The sequence below is a fragment of the Canis lupus genome, chromosome 15 (assembly GCF_003254725.2).
Source record: "Canis lupus dingo isolate Sandy chromosome 15, ASM325472v2, whole genome shotgun sequence".
Classification (NCBI taxonomy): domain Eukaryota; kingdom Metazoa; phylum Chordata; class Mammalia; order Carnivora; family Canidae; genus Canis; species Canis lupus.
In genome coordinates this window covers 35,873,001-35,886,325 of record NC_064257.1, presented here as the reverse complement: position 1 = coordinate 35,886,325, position 13,325 = coordinate 35,873,001, and the positions used below count along the sequence as shown (strand labels likewise).

The 13,325-nt window shown below is 42.5% G+C and overlaps 2 long non-coding RNA genes and 1 other non-coding gene across 5 annotated transcripts in view; 1 reads left to right on the top strand and 2 right to left on the bottom strand.

The window, feature by feature from the left end:
- Positions 1 to 3,171, top strand: part of LOC112654308 (uncharacterized) — a 17,935-nt gene extending 14,764 nt beyond the window's left edge. Inside the window, exons 3-6 of one of the 3 annotated variants that reach the window (XR_004805239.2) lie at positions 200 to 265; positions 364 to 477; positions 958 to 1,107; positions 3,045 to 3,171. This is a non-coding gene — a long non-coding RNA (uncharacterized LOC112654308). Of the gene's footprint in view, positions 1 to 199; positions 266 to 363; positions 478 to 957; positions 1,108 to 3,019 lie in introns of all 3 variants that reach the window. The other 2 variants (XR_004805238.2, XR_004805240.2) reach the window with 2 other exon arrangements.
- Positions 1 to 13,325, bottom strand: part of LOC125752525 (uncharacterized) — a 20,504-nt gene extending 7,179 nt beyond the window's left edge. Inside the window, exons 1-3 of the long non-coding RNA XR_007402263.1 lie at positions 13,059 to 13,325; positions 3,002 to 3,261; positions 1,773 to 1,899 (exon numbers count right to left, since the gene is read on the bottom strand). This is a non-coding gene — a long non-coding RNA (uncharacterized LOC125752525). The remainder of the gene's footprint in view (positions 1 to 1,772; positions 1,900 to 3,001; positions 3,262 to 13,058) is intronic.
- Positions 13,004 to 13,075, bottom strand: TRNAD-GUC (transfer RNA aspartic acid (anticodon GUC)). The gene has a single exon. It is a non-coding gene; the product is annotated as a tRNA-Asp (tRNA).

Here is a 13,325-nt window from a genome sequence, read left to right as displayed (position 1 = left end):
TGCCTCAACGTCATCGTAATATACAAATCTACGCTATGATATGAATGACAGTCCCTAGAGTTGTTCAGCCATAACCTAGAAAAGCCATATAAAGGCTGAGGGATGGGAGGATAATAGGAAATAAGAAAGAAGTGTGAGAACGGAGATTAGAAATAAAAGTGGTATTATGAACTGAATTGTATTTTCCCCAAATTCATAGGTTGAAGTCCTAATACCCAATGTGACTGCATTTTTGAGAAAAGGCCTGTAAAGGAAATAATTAAGGGTAAGTGAAATCAAAAGAGTAGGGCTCTAATCTAATATGACACGTGACCATATAAGAAGAGAAAGAAACAGCAAAGCTCTTTCTCTGCGTGTGCACAGAAAACCATGTGAGGATACAGCAAGAAGGTAACCATTGACAAGCCAAGAGATGGGCCTCACCAGAAACAAACCCTGCAGATACACCTTGATCTTGAACATCTAGCCTCCAACCCTGTAAGAAAATGTCTATTGTTTAAGTCACCTCGTCTTTTGTAGGATAGCCCTAGCCGACTAATGCAGTGAGGAAGAGAGGAAAGGTTCATCACGAGAGAGGGCAGAGATTAGGGGAGAGGAGGAGCAGGAGAGAGAAGGGGTTCGGTTCTTCAGCAGGAAGTTGCACTGACCCTGATGTAATCTGGTGGCTTGGTCCTTTATAAGTGAGGCACTTGGTCCTTTATAAGTGAGGCACTGCTGCCACCTGGTGGCAATGTACTCAATCCGGTTATTCATTCAACAAACCTCTCTCGAGCACCTGCTCTGGGCAAGGAAGGGTGCGAAGCAGAGGGAATAATATTAGTAAGCGTTGATTAACACCTACTATGTGTTGAGCTCTGTCCTACGTGCTTTACATAGGATGAAATCATTTTAAAAATGATTAAAGCTTCACCACAACCTGCCCCAATCATATAGCAATATGATTATTCTATTTTACAGAGGGGGAAACTGAGGATACTGAGAAATTCAGTAAGTTGACCAAGAACCTACAGCTCATACGTGAGAAAGTGAGAGCTTGAACCAGGAATTCTGGCTCCAGAACCCTTTACAGACATGTTTCCCGCCCTTACAGTTTCTTCCTAATAAGAGGTAAATAACCAGTTTAGGGGAGTTGTGTAAAATACTAATACTTTGAAATGACAGCATACTGCTTTATTTATTTATTTTTTTATGGATTCTGTTTTTGAATTACAATCAAGAATACTCCACTTTAGCTAAAAGAGACCACACTCAACTGACTCATAGTTAGGGCATGGGTTAGTCACAGGCCCAGACCGGAAGGGTTTTGAAAAATAGAAAGCCCACATTCCACAGGAGCTACTTCAGCAAGAGAGAGAGGGATGGATGGAGAAATAAGTGGAAGAGGCGAAGCAGGAGAGAGGAGGGAGAAAGAAACTATAGCGCTGTGCTATCTAGTACAGTGGCCACTAGTTCTTGTTTAAATTTTCATTTTAACTAATTAAAGGACATTAAATTAAGAATTCAATTCCTTGGGGTGCTTAGGTGGTTCAGCCGGTTGGGCATCCGACTCTTGATTTTTGACTCACATCATAATAGGGTCCTAGGATCGAGCCCTGTGTCAGGCTCCACACTCAGCAGGGAGTCTGCTTGAGATTCTCTCCCTCTTCCTCTGCCCCCCCGCCAGATACATAAATAAATCTTTAAAAATTTAATTCCTCAATTGCGCTAGCCATCAGTTCATCCCAAGTGCTCAGCAGCCACTGCGGCTAGCACTACCACAGTGGACTACTTACAGAACATCCTCATCATGACAGAGCATTCCATCTGTCCTGCTGCAGATCCTTTATTCTAGAGAATGGGGTCTTCTCCGTGGCTGACTTCAGGCATAGGTCACCCAGAATCCACCTTGCAGCTGGCAGTCTGCAGGTCAGTGACAAAGCAGAAGAGCAAACATACAGTAATTCCACAGCAAAGCAGATGGTGCCCCTCTTTCCCTCTGATCTGTCCTGGGGCAGGCTGAGAGGGAAGATGTTGAACCTAAGTGGGACTTGGCTCTTTTTTTAGGTGAGGTGATGGGAAGCAAAGAGGGGTCTTCTTCCTCTCTTCCGCTGGGTCCTGGAGTGGGTCGTAGGGTGCCGTTGCACATACATAACTTCCCACCATCTCCTACTGGGGTGTCCTCTTGGCTGGTGGTTAGATAACCAAGGAAAACTTCACCTCCCAGTTTCCATTTTACTCGGGGGCTTTGCCCTTAGCCTATGCTCCATTCCATTGTCCAGTAGCTGCCTGTCACCACATACTGAGTCGTCTGGGCCCCTGCACTCTTGGTCCTGTCCCTAGGATCTAGGAAGATCCAAATGTGTTGGTTAATAAAAGCTCTTGTTCTATGTGACGATCATGCTTACTGGCTTTACGTGAGCCTCTGATTATCTAACATTAACCTTTCAGCTGTGATAAACTAGCAGCAGTGGGGTATTTAGACAGGCAATAGCCACCTAGGAATATTAAATTAATCTAGTTGGCTGCTAAGAAGTTAACTAAAACACACAGATCCAGAAACACAGACTGGGGTAGCACTCAAGCTTTAATGTGACTACTGCTCCACCCCACTCTGTACCATTGCGGAATTCATTCTGTCTCGTGTCTGTCCCATTCCTTCAGTCTCACTCTTCAACCCAAGTCCCTTGATTACATCTCGTACCAGCTAAGTCATTGGCCTCTATAAAAATGTCCCTGCTCTAGACTCAGGTCCTCCAAAACACTCTTCAGCTAAATTCATTCAACAAATATTTATTGAGCATCTGCTGCTTCCCAAAGGATTGTGGTCTAGTCCACACTGGTATTATGAAATAGCTGTAGGTACAGAGTAGAACATAGCTACTGGTTCATATTCCTATGGATGCCAATGATAGGAAACTCCCACTGGCATAAGCCGACAAAGGGCATTCATTAGCCAATCAAGTCCAAAAGTATGGTGCAGTGTGACCCAAAGGCTCAAACAATGTCACCAGCCAACTCTCACCTTCATTCCTTTCTCCAGATCCTCAGTTTGGCTCTCTCCTCAGGGACACGGTGACAACAGAAGGCTTCCAGCAGCTCCAGACTTACAACGGAATCATGTGTGTCTCTCCATGAGCTCCCATCATGTCCCAGGATTCACTCTCATTAGCCAAACCTGGCTCGCCTGGTCACCTCTGAACTGTGGCCTGAAGGAAGGCTCTGATCTGGCTGGTCTCAGGTTATTTGGAGCACCTCTGACATCGGGGAGGGGGAGCCACAGAACTGGTGACAGAGAATGTAGACAAGAAGCCGGGGAGATTTAAAAAGCAGCAGATATCTCAGACTGAATAAAACATAGGAAGAACATGGGAAGAAACAGGTGCGTGCCCACGTCTGCAGGAAGGGTTCACAGCAGAGGGTAAACCTGAGCGGACTCTTAGAAAGAAAGGGACAGGAATCTGCCTGGTCAGGCAGGAGAAGGCGTGAGAATGGGAGGGAGGGGATCCCAGTGGTAAGAATGGCCTGTGTGATCACAAAAGAGAATGACCTATGTGCCCATCTTTTTGTACCCAGCAAAGAGCCTGATTCAAAGCCAGGCTCTGCAGCTCTAGGGCCTGGTCTGAATCCCAATTCTGAAACTTACTAGTTGGTAATCTTGGCTGGTTACTTAGTCTCAGGTTGCTTTATAACTTAGGCAACCTGGAACTTAACCAGGACAAGACTTGTGCCTCAGTTTCCCCATCTGCCAAATGGGAAAAGTAATAGTACCTGCCTCACAGGGTTGCTGTCAGGATTAATAGAAATGTGTAAAATAATAAAAGTCAGCTATGACAAGCCCACAGCTAACATAATACTCAATGATGAAATGCCGAAAACTTTTCCTTTAAGATCAGGAACAAGATTGCCCACTCTCACTACTTTTATTCAACATGGTATCAGAATTCATATTGTTAAAATCTCCATACTATCCAAGGCAAGCTACAGATTCAATGCAATCCCCACCAAAATTCCAATAGTATTTTTCACAGATATAGAACAAACTATTCTAAAATTTGTATGGACTCACAGAAGAACCCAAATAGCCAAAACAATCTTTAGAAAGAGAAACAAAGCTGGAAGCATCATGTTCCCTATTGCAAAGCATATTACGAGGGTATAGCAATCAAAGTAGTATGGTTCTGGCATGAAAACAGACACACAGATCATTGGGACAGAATAAAGACCCCCAAAATAAACCCAAGTATATATGGTCAATTAATTTAGGTCAAAGGGGCCTAGAATATACAATAGGGGAAAGGACAGTCTCTTCAATAAATAGTATTGGGAAAACTGAACAGCCACCTGCAAAAGAATGAAACTAGATCACCATCTCATACCATATATTATACCAAAAATTAACTCAAAATGAATTAAATACTTGAATGTAAGATCTGAAACCATAAACTCCTAGAAGAAAACATAGGCAGGAAGCTCCTTGACATCAGTCTTGGTGATTATTTTCTTTTAATTTGACACCAAAGACAAAGGCAACAAAAGCAATAATAAATGAGACTACATCAAACTATAAAGTTTCTGCACAGCAAAGGAAACCATCACCAAAATGAAACGGCACTCTACCAGATAGGAGAAAATATTTTCAAATCATATATCTAATAAGAGGTTAATATCTAAAATATATAAAGAATGCATACGGCACAACAGCAAAAAAAAAAAAACAAAACAAAAAAACCTCATTAAAAAAATGGGCAAAGGATCCGAATACACATTTTTCCAAAGAGGACATACAGATGGCAACAGACACATGAAAAGATGCTCAACATCACTCATCATCAGAGAAATGCAAAACAAAAGCACACCAAATGCACACCAAAATCACAAGGAGCTATCACCTCACAACTATCAGAATGGCTAGCATCAAAAAGACAAGAAAGAACAAGTGCTGGTGAGGATGTAGAGAAAAAGAAACCCTTGAGCACCGTTGGTGGGGTTGCAAGTATGACGCAACCACTATAGCACTGCATGGAAGTTCCTCAAAAAAACTAGAACTACCATATAGTCATTCTCTTTTCTTCCTCGGCTGCTTGAAGCTTGGCCACCATCATGACTGACACAGTAACTATCCGTCCCCAGCAGCTCATGGCCAACCTGACAACTCCAGAGGGAACAAATATTCATTGGCGTTCTTCACCCCAGAAAGCCAACAGTACCTGAGACAGATATTCGGGAAAAACTAGCCAAAATGGACAAGACCACAACAGACGTCATCTTTGTGTTTGGATTCAGAACCTATTTGGGCGGTGGCAAGACAACTAGCTTTGGCATGATTTATGATTCATTGGCTTATGCAAAGAAAAATGAACTCAAACATAGACTTTCGAGACATGGCCTGTGTGAGCAGAAAAAGACCTCAAGAACACAGGAAAAGGAATGCAGGAACAGAATGAAGAAGGCCAAGGGAACTGCAAAAGCCAGTGTTGGTGCTGGCAACAAATGAGCTGGAGATTGAACAACAGAAGGAGTAAAGATTCTGCAGTGACTTTACCTGTGGTGATTGTGCAGATTTTTCCTGAGAGGATTAATAAAATAAGAACTTAAAGAGAGAAAGAGAGAGAGAGAGAGAGAACCATCATATGATTCAGCAATTCCACTTCTGGGTATTTATCCAAAGAAAATGAAAACACCAACTCAAAAAGATATAGGCACCCCCGTGTGCATTAAAGCATTATTTTCAACAGCCTGGATATGGAAACCACGGAACTGTCCATCAGTGGAAGGATGGATAAAGAAAATGTAGGGTGTGTGTGTGTGTGTGCGCACGTGTGTATAATTCAGTCATAAAAAAAAGTAAAATCTTGCCATTTGCAACAACAGAGATGGACCTTGAAGATAAGTGCAATAAGTCAGGCAGAGAACGATAATTGCATATCATATGACCACACTTACATATGGAATAAAAAAAAGAATCCAAGCTTATAGTTACAGGGAACAGATTAGTGGCTGCCAGAGGTGGGGGTAGGGGGTGGGGCGGGGAACAAAATACATGAAGAGGGTCAAAAGGTACAAACGCCTAGTTATAAAATAAATAAGTTATGGGAATATAATACACAGCATGGTGACTATAGTTAATAATACTGTATCGCATATTTTAAATTTGCTAAAAGAGTACATCTTAAAAGTTCTCATCACAAGAAAAACATCTGTTAACTACGTGGGGTGACAGATGATCACTTCACAATATACACAAATATCAAGTCTTTATGTTGTGCACCTGAAATGCATTAAATGTTATTTGTTGATCATACCTCAAACTTTAAAAAAAAGTTTTTAAAATGCGTTACTGTGTCTAAAGCACCTAGAATAGGGCCTGTCACATAAAAAATGCTAAAATGAATTATTAAAGACAACAAAACTGTGCTATCCCTAGTTTAAAATAATGACCTACAATTTAGTGTAACTACAGATTTGGTTAATGAAAAAAATGACAACAAAAGAAAAACAAAACTTTACCTTGCTCATGATCATTTATACAGATAACATTATATATCATGTAGAGTCCCGTTCCTACTCATCCATAAGTCACCCTCTATCCAGTCATGCTGTTTGCAAGATGTTATCCCACAGTTCACAGTTTATAGGAAAAGTAGTTTCTCTTTCTGGCTTTTGTTTCCTAAGGTCTAATATTGCAAACTTATTTTAGCATAATGTTGCTCAGTTTAGCCCACCCAAGCCTCATGAGACAACCTGACCCCAACAACCAGGAAGAGAGAAACTGAACAGGATGTACACACAACCCACTCTACGTTGAGATCATTTTGTAAATGTTAGGCTCTGAAACTGGGTCAATGGTCTTGTTATTCCTAGTCTCCATGTGACATTTTCTTAATTAATTAATTAACATGTGCATGTGAGGGACTTTGGCCAGATAGGCTCATTGTATTTCATTCTTTGGAAACCCTCCAACCTCCACCTGTAAGAAACAATGACTTTTGAAGTGGTCTAGGCAAAAGGAAATATATCTTATTTGCAACATTTCATGCAGTGGGGTAAAGAAAGGAAATTAGAAAAAGGGATGTGGTAAGATCAGGGTACAAGGCTATGCTCAAAAAGGATGTGCTCTGGGGTCACCCTCCCCAGGTTTAAACCCCAGCTCTGCTAGTTCCAAGCTAGTGACTTGAGCAAATTTCTGATCAGAACCTTGGTTTCTTCCTTTGCAAAATGGGGGTGATAACAATGCCAACCTCATGATAGTAGCCAGCCCCTAACAAGGCTTCCAATGTCCTCTACCTCCTGGGACTCATGTCTTTGTGTTTCCTTCCTGTGGTATCAGGATTGGTCTGTGTGACTGATCAAATTATGGCAGAAGTGATGAGATGTTCACCTTCAAGGCTCAATGAAAGCTGGAAAGATAACTTTCCAGGGGCTGTTATTTCTTCCACTTCTAGGGGACAGAAAACCTTAATAAATCCTTGTCCTGATTACTAGGCCAGGAAGGAATGGACAACCCTAGTGCCCAGAGGCCTCTCAGATAAAATGTGATGGATTCAGTCTTTGAAAATACACCTGGGTGTTCATGAAGTGTCAGCTTTTTTTTTTTTTTTTTTTTTTCCCCTGAATTTGCCTTTGGTATCTGACTATGCTCTTAACCATTAACGTCTTTGAAATTACTATCCCTTTCAATTATCCATCCAAACTTCCCAAGTGGGAAAGACACATGCATGCAGCAATCATTTGGTACAAGCAGAAAATATTAACTCTCTAATTTTATTGATGTAAGTGGCCTGCTTCACAGATACAGCTTGTGAGATGTAATCATAGGTGACTATAATTTGTTCTTCTACTGTCCCTTTAACTTTTCTCAGTGGGCTGGCATTTCCTTCACCCCAGATCAAAGCCCTCTGCAGGCTCATGATTTTTTCTGGACACTCAGGTAATTTTCAAAGTTTGATGGTCATGTTTCATAAATTGCAGCCTCAATGCATAACTTATGTAAATGTAAGCGCAAATGAGCAAAGAAAAATAGCAGAACTAATGCTTCTCTTCCAAGACAAGGTGTCCACATTGATCCAACAAACAGAATGAAACAGTAATGATCAAATCAAATCTGACAGGAAGGTAGCCCCCTGCCATGCAAAGCAAAATTATTAAGATGGTTATTTAAAATTAAGGATTTATACTATCATTGACAATGACCCTTCCTCTCAATGTAGTTTGCGCCATGAAATATTCATTAATTATATTACCACACAGTACAGAATTCACAAACAAGTAAAAAAAAAAAAAACCCACATTTATTGAGGGTATACCCCTCAATTTTTATTGGTATCGGTTAGCAATAAAAAAAGAGACCCCTGCTTTATGTTTCCATGCAAGCCTTGCTGCTTCCAGAAAGATGCCCACAGACCTCTGCATTGAACTCCAACAGCATCTGTGGATGGGTCCACCTCAATCCCCTTTAATTATTCAGTTTCCCACTCGGATCTCTAGGTTTCATTTTATGGCTTCACTTGCCCTATAAGGTTATGAACTTTTCAAGGACAAGCCAACATCCATGCTGCTTGCCACCTGTGAAAGGGGTCTGATAATACCACAGAAGTGCATCTATGCCAGCCAGGAATACTATTTCCTTTTGGCCTAGGATTGGGGACTTATAGAGTTATCCTAGCCCAAGGAAGACAGTGGGTGGAGGGAGGAGAAAGAAAGCATTTTTTTAAAACTCAAAAGTATCTGGAAGATTGGCTCTGTTTGATTCCTTAAAGAGCAGAAAGAAAAGCCAAAGCTATCACAAAATATCACTTAATTTCTCATTTCTTATTGTTCTAGTTCAATGATTCTTCTTGGAAATAAAGAGGAAGTATTTGAGTAGTGAGAATTGCAAAATTCTGGGAATCCAAGCTCTCTTCGACAAAGCAATACCTGTCCACCCCACTCCTGCCCCCACCCCCACCCCAGGGCATCTTTCTTCTCCATAATCCCTCCCTCCTTTGTTCATCCTCCTTCCCCTTCCTTCTTTGATTCCCCTTCCCACCTACTGAGGCCCCACAGTACATTTGTCCTGTAAGAAAGTTAAAGAACAATAAGGTAGGCCCAGGAAAAGCTTGCCACTTCAACTCCTTTGGGAACAGAGAGGTTGAAAGAAACAGATGCAAACCAACTGGAAGGGCAAGGTGTACACATGGTTAATTCTCCTTATTTATAGCAATTACTCTATAAAGTCGCTGTGAGCACTGAATTAGTTAGTGAGTCCTAAACCACTGCTGCCAGGGGAAACACAGTAGGGTTCTGCGAACTTTTGGTTGTATTTTCCAGTCAATATGTCTCTTTTTTTTGTTTTTTGTTTTTTTAATATTTTATTTATTTATTCATGAGAGACATTGAGAGAGAGGCAGAGACACAGGCAGAGGGAGAAGCAGGCTCCTTGTGGGGAGCCGATGTAGGATTTGATCCTAGGACCCAAGATCACGACCTGAGCTGAAGGCAGACGCTCTATCACTGAGCCACCTGGGTGCCCCAATACGTGATCTTATTTTATGTGTGTGTCTGTCCAAGGATACCTTACTTAATATACAGTTGATTCACGATCATCACACTCATGCCCACAGCATGAGGAGTCACACCTGAACGAAACATATCTAACACAGGTGCGTTCTTTCTCCATGGGGCACATCACAGCCCTCCTGTGCTTAGGAACATGAGACAGCACCTGAGCGTTGCTTGGAGGACATTTTAAAAGCAAAATAAATGACCAACAGAAAGCACAAAAATGTGAAAAACAGGACACTAAATAGACCCCAAAAAGGACATTTTTTTCCAGTCTAAGATGCAGACACAAGAAGGCTCAGCTTTGTGTTGTTCAACCCCAGCTGAGAAGGGGAGCCTCAGACAACTCAAATTCTCCATTGCTCTGTGTGTGTCCACATGTGACCACAAAAGGGCCACAAGGATTGATTTGGGGGTAACACATACATTCTAGAGAGTGGACAAAGTCACAAATATGAAACCTGCAAATAATAAGCATTGACTCTGTGTGTGCAGGCATGCTTGTGCATGTGTGTGTGTGTGTGTGTGTGTGTGTGTGTAAAGTTCCTGCTCAGAAACATTAAGGACAAACAGGGGAAGGGGAATGAACTGGGAAAATATTTCTAGTGAAGGAGGACAATGAATAGGGGTGAGGGGAGTGAGCTGTGAGCACCGAAGTGTTTGCCATTAGCAGGAACATGGTAAGGGTGTTTCCTGTATGTTGCCTGGTGACATCATAGGGCAGGGAAGAGTTCACAAGGCAGCTTTCTCTTTGCCTCAAAGTCAACAAAGAGTAAAGCACTGAATAAAAGGAACCCCTGGAGCCTCATACGAAATCTCCTTTATTCATTTATACATTTGTTTATCCATCCAACACACGTGCTCGAAGAGGGAAAATACGCCATCTGGAAATTCAGGACACTCCACCTACTCCTGGAGAAGGATAAATAAACCAACACTTGTGTGGTATGGTAGGTGCTGTGTTGGGGTTGACAGAGCATTACAAGAGTACTGATTTGAGGATTGGGGCCAGGACTCCAAGAGGAGGAGTCCTGACGTGCTTGATAAACTCTCGAACCGAATTTCCTCTGATCCCAAAAGTACCCTTTGAACCTCTAAAGCAGTGGTGTTTAATTTAATACGCACATCAATCCCTGGGAGTATGTTATTAAGATACAGATTCTTTAAAAAAAAAAAAAAACCTTATTTACTTATTTATTTCAGAGAGAGAGAGAGAGAGAGAGAGAACATCAAGGAGATGGAAAACCAGGATCCCTGCAGAACAGAGAGCCCAATGTGGGGCTCGATCCCAACACCCTGGGATCATGACCTGAGCCAAAGGTAGATGCTTAACCTACTGAGCCACCCAGGCGCCCTAAGATGTGGATTCTGATCCAGCAGGCCAGGGACAGAGCCGGAGATCTGCATTTCTGGTGAGGCTTTTAGGAGACACTAATGCTGCTGGTCCTGGAACCACACTTGGTGTGCGACAGAGGGACAGTCATGTGACCAGAAGTCCCACCTAGCACGGCCTGATAGTCCATCCTGTTCAGGCCAGTCCCTTCTGTGGGCACAAGCAGATAAATAGCACATCTGTGTGGCAGGTTCTCAGTTGGGCTAGGGGTTTGGGGAGGAGGTGGGGAGGGGCAGAGAAGGAGCTCGGGCAGGAGAGGAGGGTCGCTCACACTATTTTCCTAAATTGGAAGAACTTGGTCTTGTGTTCCTCTCTTTCATCCCTGGCCTCCCGGGCTGCCCAAACCTTTTCATGGCATGAATAGACTAGAAATGTGCATATTAAGAATAAAATTCTTGCACAAATAAGAACTGATTTACAGAAAAATGGAGAAACAGGTCAGGGTTGCCTCGACCATTTTGTGAGCTAAATGTGAAGAAAAAAAAGAGAGCTAAAATAGATTCTTCCACTTTCTCACCCATTGTAAGAAGAACATGAAGGGCATCACATACACCTCTGTTCTGTTAGGGCAGGAGGTTCTACTAGAGCCCCGCCCAGACTGGAAGGTGGATAGGCAGAGTCCTGGGAAGGGAAAGGAGAACTCTCTCCAGGAAAGATGGGGGCTGGGTGGGGGTTTAGGCTTAAGGAAACCTTCCACTAAACTGCAAAACTCAAGGAAACCACCATCCTCCCTACATCCACGCCACTGCTGAATCCAAAGGAGGCTTTCACTCCTTTTTTTAATGGTCCTCTAGGCTGCATTTGACTTTGTTGCCTGGCTTTTCCTAGTTGATTTCATGAGTTCTTCTTACCCTACTCCCCCCTATTTAAAAATTTCAGCTTTATTGAGTTACAGCTGACAAAATTATAAGATCTTTAAAGTGTGCATTGTGGTGATTTGATACATGCCTATGTTGTGAAAAGACTGTCCCCATCCTTTAGACTTTTTTTGTTAAAACCTCGTGTTCTCCCAGCTTTCAACCTGCTTTCATTGCTCTTCTCTCTACACACTCTACTTGGGCAGAGCTTTTTCACTGTTATACATTACTTGACCTTCTCATATCTACCATAAACTTCCCCAGAGACATGGACTTACACATCCAACTGATTCACAGATATCTCCACTTTGAATCCCATAAGCTCTCAAACTACCAATGTTCAAAATTAAACTTAGATCATCCTCGCCTAAATCTGTCCTCTTCATATGTGTCTATCTCTGGTTAATTGCTCACACACCAAAGCCAAAAATCTGAGAATCACCTTAGGCCTCTTCCTCTTTTTAATCTGTGAATCCATTTCCTTCCATTCCTTCCTTTCTCTCTATCTTTACTTACTCCTTTTGTTAGGCCCCTACATCTTCTTCATGGACTATTGTTAAAAGTTTCCTAACTCACCTGCCTCTGGTTGTGATAGCTCATATCCATTCTCTGAATAACTACCAGTGTTCTCTCCATGACCTGAATCTGACCATGTCCCTCACGTTTAAAATTCTTCAATGGGTCCCTTATTTACGAATTCAAGATTAAAGACCCAGTTGTCTAAGGTCCTCTGAGACCTGTCCTCTTCTAACTTCTCTAGTTTTAACACTGAGATCCCAGCCCAAAAGAAATCATCTTTTAACCCTTCCTCGCCCTCTGGAAGGTTTCCAAAGCTGAGCTCGATGTCCCAGCTCTGCATTCCAATCTTGCAGCCAACACATACTCAAACCACAGAATTCAATACAGTATATTGAAATGACCTTCCAAGTTTCTAAAATGAGAGTATTGGCTTATTCTGTCTTTGCTCTCCAGGGCCTGGAAATGTACATAATAAACGGTAAAGGAAAAACTTGTTGAATTGGCACAATTTAGGTCACGTGTGCTAGCTTGCCAACACGGCAAGCCAGCAAGGACACAACTCTGGAGATGTAAAGCTTACAGTTAATTTGACATTATTTCTTTCGTATTCACTTTTGAAATGTTTGGAGGAAAAAAAAAAAAAAGAAATGTTTGGAGGAACATTTTCATCGTAGTAGTCGTATTCTGACAAGAAAAAAAAAATTAGATGCTCTCGTGCCTCCCCGTCGGGGAATCGAACCCCGGTCTCCCGCGTGACAGGCGGGGATACTCACCACTATACTAACGAGGAACTGCACGTAAGCGGCCCTTCTGACAAGCCTCTTATTGCTTTGCAGTCTCCGCGGCCTTCGGCCTTCCCCACCGCCTCCCGCCAGCAGAGTGGGTCTGACATTCTGCCGTTGCCACTGCGACGTCCATCGAAGTTGAACAAAACGAAAATAGGAGCGTTCAAATGATCTCCCCGTTGCTCCGCTGATCATTTCCGTCTGCCCACCCCTCCTCCGGCTGCCCCCTCTCCCCTCTCTTCCTCCTCCTCCCCT